Source organism: Leptosomus discolor, chromosome 1 (genome assembly GCF_034619465.1).
Source record: "Leptosomus discolor isolate bLepDis1 chromosome 1, bLepDis1.hap2, whole genome shotgun sequence".
Taxonomy (NCBI): Eukaryota; Metazoa; Chordata; class Aves; order Leptosomiformes; family Leptosomidae; genus Leptosomus; species Leptosomus discolor.
The window spans coordinates 72,216,140-72,225,124 of record NC_141391.1 but is presented as its reverse complement, the minus strand read 5'-3'; positions in this window follow the sequence as shown (position 1 = coordinate 72,225,124).

Genomic DNA, 8,985 nt, shown 5'->3' with positions numbered 1-8,985 from the left:
TCTAGGCGGGGCCCACAGCCAGCACTCAGCTGGTCTCATGCATGTACACGTGTATACGCGTGTTTGGGTTTTTTTTTTTTTACTGTTAAAAATATCTTTAGTAGGTCCTTAACGGTCGTGTTTCAAAAAAAAAGAAGGCTGAAAATGCGACTTTTGTGGACCTGCAGGACTCCAATACCCACAAATCCCATCAAAACCAAGCGCTGGTGATGGGTCTGTTTTTAACAGCTATTTAAAACTCCTTTTGGCGGCGTATCGCAGTCCGTGGCTGTGGGGATGTGTTACAGTGCTGAGGTGGCGTTTCCTGAACTCTGCAGAGGTAAAGCTCAAACAGTGGAGCAGGGCCCTTTGGACAATGCCTGGAGGAGGGGGTGACACTAGAATGAAGCCACCCCATTTTAAAGCTCATTGAACACTGAGATGCTAGGGACACATCTTCCAGTATGAAATCTGGTAACGCAACGCATAGGATGGGCTTTGTCACCTGCTCCTGTTACCTGACCCAGCACAAAACCATCATGTAGTATGTCCTCTTGTGTCTGGTCACCAAAATTGATTTGCCCACTGGGAACTGGTAAATTGAGTGGGGGGCACAGGGAAATCTCATCTTTTAGGTGAAGAACGAGAATAAACAGCATCCTACAGACTTGTTGATCAGCCCAAACTAGTCATACAGGCATGGTGCATGAGAAGCCCTTGCTTCCAGCCTTCATTTGTTCTTCCATCTCTCCCAAGTATGTTCTGTCCTTGGAAAGACACACACAAACAGGATAATTTTGAGCTCAGTGATGAGAGAGGTGGGAGTCCCAAAATCCACACAAGGAAGGCAACACTGAGAAATCTAAATGGATTTTTAGGCTTTAGGGAACGATCCCTGAATCCCAGGCCAGGTGGTCTGATGTCCATGCTATGCAGGGTTGGCCCCCTCTGCAGTAGACTACTGCAGTTCATGCTACACAGCACTTCACCCTAGTTTTCCTATGAGATCTTGTGTGAAGAATATAAAACAAAAGTGCCAGTTATGGGATTGCATGAATAACCAAGTACCTAAACAACGTCCAGTCCCTTGAAGCCGATTTGCCACAGAAGACTTGAACCCTAATAAAGTCTGTGAGGAGCACAGGGAAGCTTGCTGCAGGATCAGGGCCAACAGTTCAAGACAGGACAAATTCAGAAGAGACAGAATTGTAGCAGCAGTTTCTGTTTGCCTCTGTGTGTCCGGTTACCAGTTAATGAAAATAATCCAATGGAAGTAGAGTTTAAAATGCTTTCACAGGTAAAAAATGTATTGTAAATTTATTAGAGTCCAAATCAAAACCAATACAAGCAAGTTTAAACTAGTGCCTCTTCTAGAACAAGGGAGGAGAAACATAGGTTAGAACAGGCAACCTTAAATACTCAACCTCACGTACTTCCCAACCTCTCATTTTATAGTCTGCATCGCTGTGTGGAGCCTGAGTCCAAGACTCAGACACACACACGCACGTGTAACTTGCATGGTTTCCAATCCTAAACGGCAGGTAGTAGGATCCTGTGTGCTGCGTTAGATGCCTCACTGTGTGACCAAGAGGCATCACTCCTCCCTGCTAGAGGAGGATTTAGTCCCTCTGACCCATCCCTTTCCAGACTTGACTAGCATAGCGTGCTGTGCTGGAGCCTGACCAAGGAAGCCCAAGGACACGGTCATTGGTACGGATACAGTGGCCAGCCTATGGAGCAGAACAGTCTAATGCAGATGCATTAACAACCACCTATTCAGTGCTGGGCTAACGGCTGCTAGCTGCCAGTGAAGCAGCAGAGACTTAGGTCTCCCTAGGAACCAGTGGCCGAAAAACAGTAATCAGAAACCCAAGCTCTCTGCCTGATTCTATGTTTGTATGTACCAGCACCTTGGGACACTGCATCCTTGCGCCTCCCTTCCTCTACCTGTGAAGTAGAAATGGTGATCATGGTAGTTACCTTGTCAGCAAAGCACATTGGAAAGCTGTGGCTGTCACCAGTTTAAGTCTTGCACAGGCTAGAAAGTTGCTTCTTTCTTTGGGCTTCAGAGTGATGACTACAGTTGCAGCCACACACGATTTATTAATAAACGGTCTCCAGCTGTGGAACCAATTCCTGCCAGATTATCAGACTCAGCCTGAGTATTTTAACCTTTCAAGTGTGTTGTTACTGACATGTATAATAATTAATCCAGTATAAAAGGAACCAATTTTCCAAACTAAGCACAGTTAATAAGCTTTGTTGTCAGTAATTGGGCCTGAAAGTGTCTGATGAAGTTGAAAAATGTGTTGCATGGGCAACTGTACAGTTGGATTATACAGTTCCTAGTTCAGGCCAACAGGATTCTTGCTACTAATAATCAAAACTAACTAAAACTGTAGTGGGGTTTAGTGCTTTAAATAGGCAGCAAAATCAATGTTTAAGTCTGGGTTCTTTTTCATATGAGAGAATTTTTTCACTGCCAGAGCAATATAAAGGGCAATTGTGCTGATAAAAAGTCACCCTCCTCTCTCTGGGACATTCTAGAGTGACTGAGGCTTCCTCAGAGATGTGCTGCTGAAACCAATGGAAGTGATGCACTCATTTTTCTCTAAGGATGTGGGCCTAAACTGGAAAATTTCATCTTAATAACACGTTCAATGTTCCTGCCATTAAAAATGTTTTTATGTCCTAATATCTCTTGTATGTATCTTTATTCCAGGTTTGATGTTTCTCATAAAAAGTCTTTCTTGCAAAAGATCAACATTTGCAGCTTGGCCAGTCAGTAGGACCAGGTGTGGCACTGGACACCCAACTTGCAAAAGCACGTTCAAGCATATTAAGAAATTATCTGACAGCGGCAGGCTGTCTTGACTGCCCTCGGTATGAGTTAATTCTAAATAGCATTTAAGCATACCAAAATGTTTAAATGAGCCCCTGTCTTGGACAAGATAAGTAATCATCCATACCGCAGTTTACATTTGAACACGTCCAGCCTAGTCACACTGAAGGCACCTCGTTTTCCTTGATCTCCCAAGCTCATCCTGTTCAGCAGAAGCATAGGCTTGCCCATATTGCTAAACTTATGCTATGTTTATTTTTTACTCTTTCCTGTTATTTCAGGTTTTAATCCAATGTCAATTAGTAGGATTAGTCTCGATAGCTCTTTTAGTTGTGCTTTGCCTCCATAAGAGCTGACCTTAAGACCAGTCACCTGTTCAGCATCAAGTACTCGGGAAGAACAAATCTTATTTAAATCAGCAGGAGCACATGCTTTCCCTAGTGTAGTGCTGTTGTTAGTGAAAGCACCAATCTGCTTCATGGCTGCATTTCTGAGGCATGCTGATCACTGAAGGAGATCTCTTGTGTACAAGTACCTTGCTTTGCAGCTGGTCAGACCTGGCACTTCTGGCATGTAATACATTTATTAAGGTTTGATCTTCATGACCAGATTCTGTCTCTTTCTGGAACTTGAGGAAGCTGGTTTAAATGTGGATCTTGTTGATACAAGATAGAACATATAGAATTCCTTGTGGCCTCTACAGTCATTAAGAGACTCCAGCAATCAAAAAAGTCAGGCTGAGGAATACAAATCCTCGTACAGATGCAGGATTTACTAGTATGGTCTAAACATACATGAAGTATTGTCTATTTCCTGGATTATTTTTTTATATAAAATAACTTTAGCAAGGAGAGACCTAAAAAGTGTGTGTCTAAAATAGCTGGCGTATAGGAAAGACTGATGTGTGTGGAGGGACTCAGGGGGCTTAAGGCTGATATCTGCAGCAAAATCAGACTGCCTGTAGTAGGGGTAGATCAGATCCATAAGCAGCAAATGAGACTTGTTTTCACTTGAAGATTCAGTCTGCTTTTTATTTCAGGGTAGAAGCAAGTTTTATCTCATGATAAGTGCCTTGGAAATGGTCAAGTCTTTGTATTTCATCACAACATTTGACTGCCTTATGAGTAGGAGACAAAAAGTTTAAACTGAAGTAAGTAGGTCATTAGGTGAACCATCTAGTTTGCCTTATATTCTTAAGACACTTAGTCTGAACTGATAGTTTTAAAGGGAAAACAGCTTTGTTGGGTTTATTAACAGCAATGAGCTGAATATGTTGCCAGTACTGGGCTAGAATAGCTAAGACCTACGTTTAATTATCAAATCAATGTCAATTACAATTGAACCAAATAATTCAAAATTAATTATATAGGTCATAAAATGAGTGCAACCAAGAAGTAAATTATCATGTCAATGTAGCAAGAGAAGTCAATTTGTCAAACAAAAATCAGAAATAACAATTGAGTTTTAAGTCCCAGTTATGGGTGTTTTCCAAAGTAGGGAAATTAAGACAATTGACCAAATCAATTAGTATTCAAAACAAGTTACTTTACCTCAATGTAGCCTGCTACCCTCTTTTAACTCTCCTCTTTCCCCATAGCTTGAATCAAACAGCTGGATTCACCAACATTCATTCCTGTCTGTGGCTGACAGAATCAAACTGCAAAGGAGCTGAGTCTTAAATTGACCTGCTGCATGCACCAAGGGACAAATTAGTTCCAGCTATTTCCAGGTGACAAAGTTGCTGTGACACTGCAAGTACGGTGCTCGCCGTTGCGTCTGTGACTTAGGCTGCAATGAGGGCAAGCTGCACGTGCCCCTGCCGTGCCGTGCCTCACCGGGAGTTGCAAGATTGAGACACAGACACAGAGCACCAGAGTTGCTCAGGGCACAGATAAAGAAGCGAGGCAGGTTTTTAAGGGTTTTTTGTCGTTGTTTCTCAAAAGGAAGGATTGAGTGGAGGCAGCTGTCCTACTCTGAGCCAATACTTTACCTTGCCGGTGTTTGAGATCACACTCTCAAATGTTAAAGAAACACATAAGGACAGTGTGCTAAGCAGAAGACACAATTCCTGACTGATCTGATACTAGTAGTGCTGCCGTAGCAAGGGTTGGGACAGCCGTTGTCTTCTTCTTGATTATCACCCTGTCAAAAAACTCTTCTGTTTTGGGGCAAGCAGAAACACCTGAAGGAGGCTTGAGGGTGACTTGGATCATTGGGAGTGTGAGAAAAGAAAAAAGAGAGGTAGAGGGAGGCACAGAACCCAGGTCCCATTTCTCATGAATGCATGTAGGATCAGAGGTTTTACAGTAAATGGAACAGATTTCACAGGGACATTGAGTGCTTCAAATGATTTGTAACTTGCTGGTTGGGGCTGGCTCCTGGGAGGTGGCAGATGCAGTAGCTATCAGGAGGAATCTCAACATTCGTTTCCTATATCCCAGTAGTCCAATAATTAGCTAGGGACAGCACCGCTCTTGTGAAGACAAGAAAAAAATGTTCATGCCAGAAATTCTAGGGGATGTCTAAGTCTAGAAGGGTTATCCTAAAATGAGAGGCACTGCTCTACAATCCAAACTCAGGAAGGCAAGTCTGTGAGAGTTGGAACTTAACAGCTCTTGGCACGTCCTGCCTGCCAAGGCAGTGGAAAGGCAGTCTGTGCTCTGGACACGGAGCTGCGTCCTTCTGCACAGTGCAGCTCCTGTGCCTTACCTCGGTGCATGGTCCTCCAGGTGCACAGTCCTCAACCAAGAGTAATTTTGGAGTTAGTTATGTCTGACTGATTCAAATGGAAATTAAGAGCCTATTTTTTTTTTTCAGAACCTGGACCTTAGTCCACAGTTTCCTTGATTCTTTATTTAAAAAGAAAAAGAGAAACACACAAGGTGGAAATTCCTTGTGTTTTTAGGGGATTATTCTGCTGCCTTCCTGAATGTTAATGATGTTACCATACACCCTTGAACTCACTGTGCATGTTCACATGCTAAAATATTAAAAAGAGAAAAGGGGACAGGGAACTTCTCTAACCAACATGTAGACAGAAATAGGGATAGGAGAAAGAGTTAAGAGGGAGAATTTGAATTGTTTTGAAGAGCGTGGCCTTTGGAGTTGCAACACGGAGGTCAACAGAATTCTTCGGCCACTGAAACTTATGGTGAATTTTCTTGCCCTTGAAAAACAGAGACATCAGGCCCACAAGATCTTCTAGCTTTACCTTGATTTTCTGTGGCACATTTTTATTTCCTTCAGCTTAATGTTTTCCAAAATATTACTGCACAGCCAGTCTTGGGCTGCAATGATAAAATCTCGTTCTCACTAAGGCGAGAACACAGGGGAGATATTGTCTCTTTGAAAGGTCTCCTTTTAAAAATGAGTGTATTTTAACCAGTTATGGCAACCACCACCAAGGAGGCCCCTGAAAATATGAGAGGTTGGGTAAATATAGAAAGTTTTATGACACAGCTTTCAGCCTCACTAAAAGGAAAAGTCTTGAGAGTATAAGATGATTTCAACATTTAATATAAAGCTTTGACATCTTCTCAGGTATAACTGGTGGTCATCAACCAACTTCTCCATTTATTCAGCTCACCCTAAGTGTAGTTGATGTGTTGGAACTGTGTGACCACCAACAATTCATCAAACCTTGTGTCAGGACCAGCCATGATAGATCAACCGTGAGAAGCATCATGGCTTATCCCCAGGAATTTCTTCATCTAAAAAGAGGCAGAATGATTTTACATCTTCTTTACATCTTCTTATTCAACTTAAATGAATGAGGATTCTGTGTTCACAATAATGTCTCACAATACTTAGTTACAAAGCACATAGTTAAATGAAGAAGTCGCTGTTGCTATTGCAATTGGTATTTGATAAAAAACAATGTTGAAGGTGACAGTTTTATACTTCAAACAAAGAAAAAAGTCATTGTTGTTTAAGGTATTAGGCTATGCTTTATATCCATCACTGTAGTGTTCAAAAAAGTATCAGGATGTGTTTTTTCAGCTGACGTTGCTCTAAATTGCAACATCTACAGCTGAGCTCAAAATGATGAAATGAATTAAAAAATGACCAAGCCAAGCAAAGACGTGGTTTTCAAATGTGAACTAAGTATTACCAGAAAAAGTGGACTTTTTAGTGGTCCAGAATACCATCTTGGAGCACAGATCCTACTGACACAACTCTCTTCTCAGTTCCTTTATAAATATTGTGGCTATCCCAGATCAGCTCTATTAAGCATCCCTGCTCTTGCAACCTAGCATAATAAGTTCTTGTTGAATACAATCTTTTTTGACTATTCGGAACCAAACCTTTCTGTTTCTTAGGCTGTCAGCTCTTGCAGCAGGGCATTAGGTCTTCTGTTCATCTTCAGGCCCAGCTCACAAGAACCTTACAGAATCACAACTATTTCTTTTTTTTAGCATAAGGAACACCCCAGCCCTGCATTTGGAAGCATCACACCATTTAGGCATGTTTCCCCAGCAACACTGTCTTTATTTTAAGCTGTATCCCCAGAAAAGAAGGAGGCTGCCATCTATCCACCCACTTATGTTTCCCTCCAGACATTCTGTCCTTTTATTTTTGACATCATTTAACTAGTAGGCTTTCCCTGGTTTTAAAAAAGCACCAGAGTGGTTAGCATGTGCTTTATTGCGACATCCTTATTTCCTAATTTACATGCAGCTTCCTTGAGTGCTCACTTCATTAAGGAAACCATGTCACTGAGCAGTGACTTGTTGATCCAGCCAATGTAAAGAGGGCAGATTATTTTGTTCTCCAGGAGCAATAACAATAGCAACACACTGAGCCTTATTCTCCTGGATAACTCATGGTGCTAGATTGTGCCTGGCACTGTTGACTGAATGTGCTCCTGTTACAGGAGTTATTGGGTCATATAAATTTCTGCTGTTCTCTCAAGTGATGTTGCTGGAGTTAGAATAGGGAAAATTCATTTTAGCTATGTTTTCTCCGAACAGAAGGCAGGGAGCTCTGCTTGATTGCTTCTTTCTTTGTTTTCTTGTCACACCGCAGTCAGTTTGAGGTTAACCTTAAGCTGCCACACGCAGGTTTCATCTTATCCAACTCCTTCTTCCCCCAGAAAAAATCCATTTTCTTCACTAGGACTTTACAACTGGATAAGTGAAGCGCATTATTGATTCCATGGTGAAAATAAAGCTGCCTTAAAAAATGCTTGTTAATGGTAGTTTGATACTGATGTTACTTCAGCACTGCCTTTCAGAGTTGCAGGGTAGATCGTTGACCGTAGCGTCGTTGTTATGTGCCAAAACATCAGCAAATTACTAGAACCTGTCAGGATACACTGTAAAGTGAATGTGTAATTTTTTAAAATGTAAAACCAGCAGAAATGGTATACACAAATACGTTTCTCAGGTAGAACAGAGGACATTTACAAATGTTTTTCAACTGATAGCTTGGATTTTGGAAATATAACCAATATCCTTTCTAGAATTTGTTTTAGAAATTTTATTGTGCATCATGAAGCTTTAATATAGCCTTTACTGGCTTCTTTAATGCTGTACTTGTATATCTTACTGCATTTCATCTATGATGAAATGGTTTTTAATTTTACATCCCTCCTCACTCTTCCATTAAACACTATCTTTTTCAACAACTGTATTGCGGGCCAGGAATATGATAAGTTTGTCAACAGAAAGAAAATTTAAATTGCATGCAATTAATTCTCCTGTATCAGGGCTATTCATCCAAATAAATAAGCACAACATGATCTCCAGTTTCATATGACTTCATAAGAGTCACATACCTCTAGCAATTTCAGATCTCTGAGGTTAGCAGTGATAAACCAAACAGGATTCACCAGTTACTGCTCTGTGTCTTTTTTATATTAACAAGTGATGAGATGCAGTCCCAATGTATCACCTCTGCTAAAACCTCTCCCCAGTGAGATGTACTTAGGAGAAGGTGGCTGACATAACCATGTGGCTGCCTGTTTTCTTTCTGAGTTTTGGCTTTTCCTCCTTGTTTAGCAATTAAGTCTTTCCAGAAAAAAAAACCCAAACCAAACCTGAGTACTCTGCTTGGTTTTAACTGTGGTGCCTTACAGCAAATTATACTGTGGAGGAAAGTCTGTCTTCTCCATTTACACGCAGACAAGAATGCTACAGAGGCTCCAGTCTCTGCTTGTTTCTGGT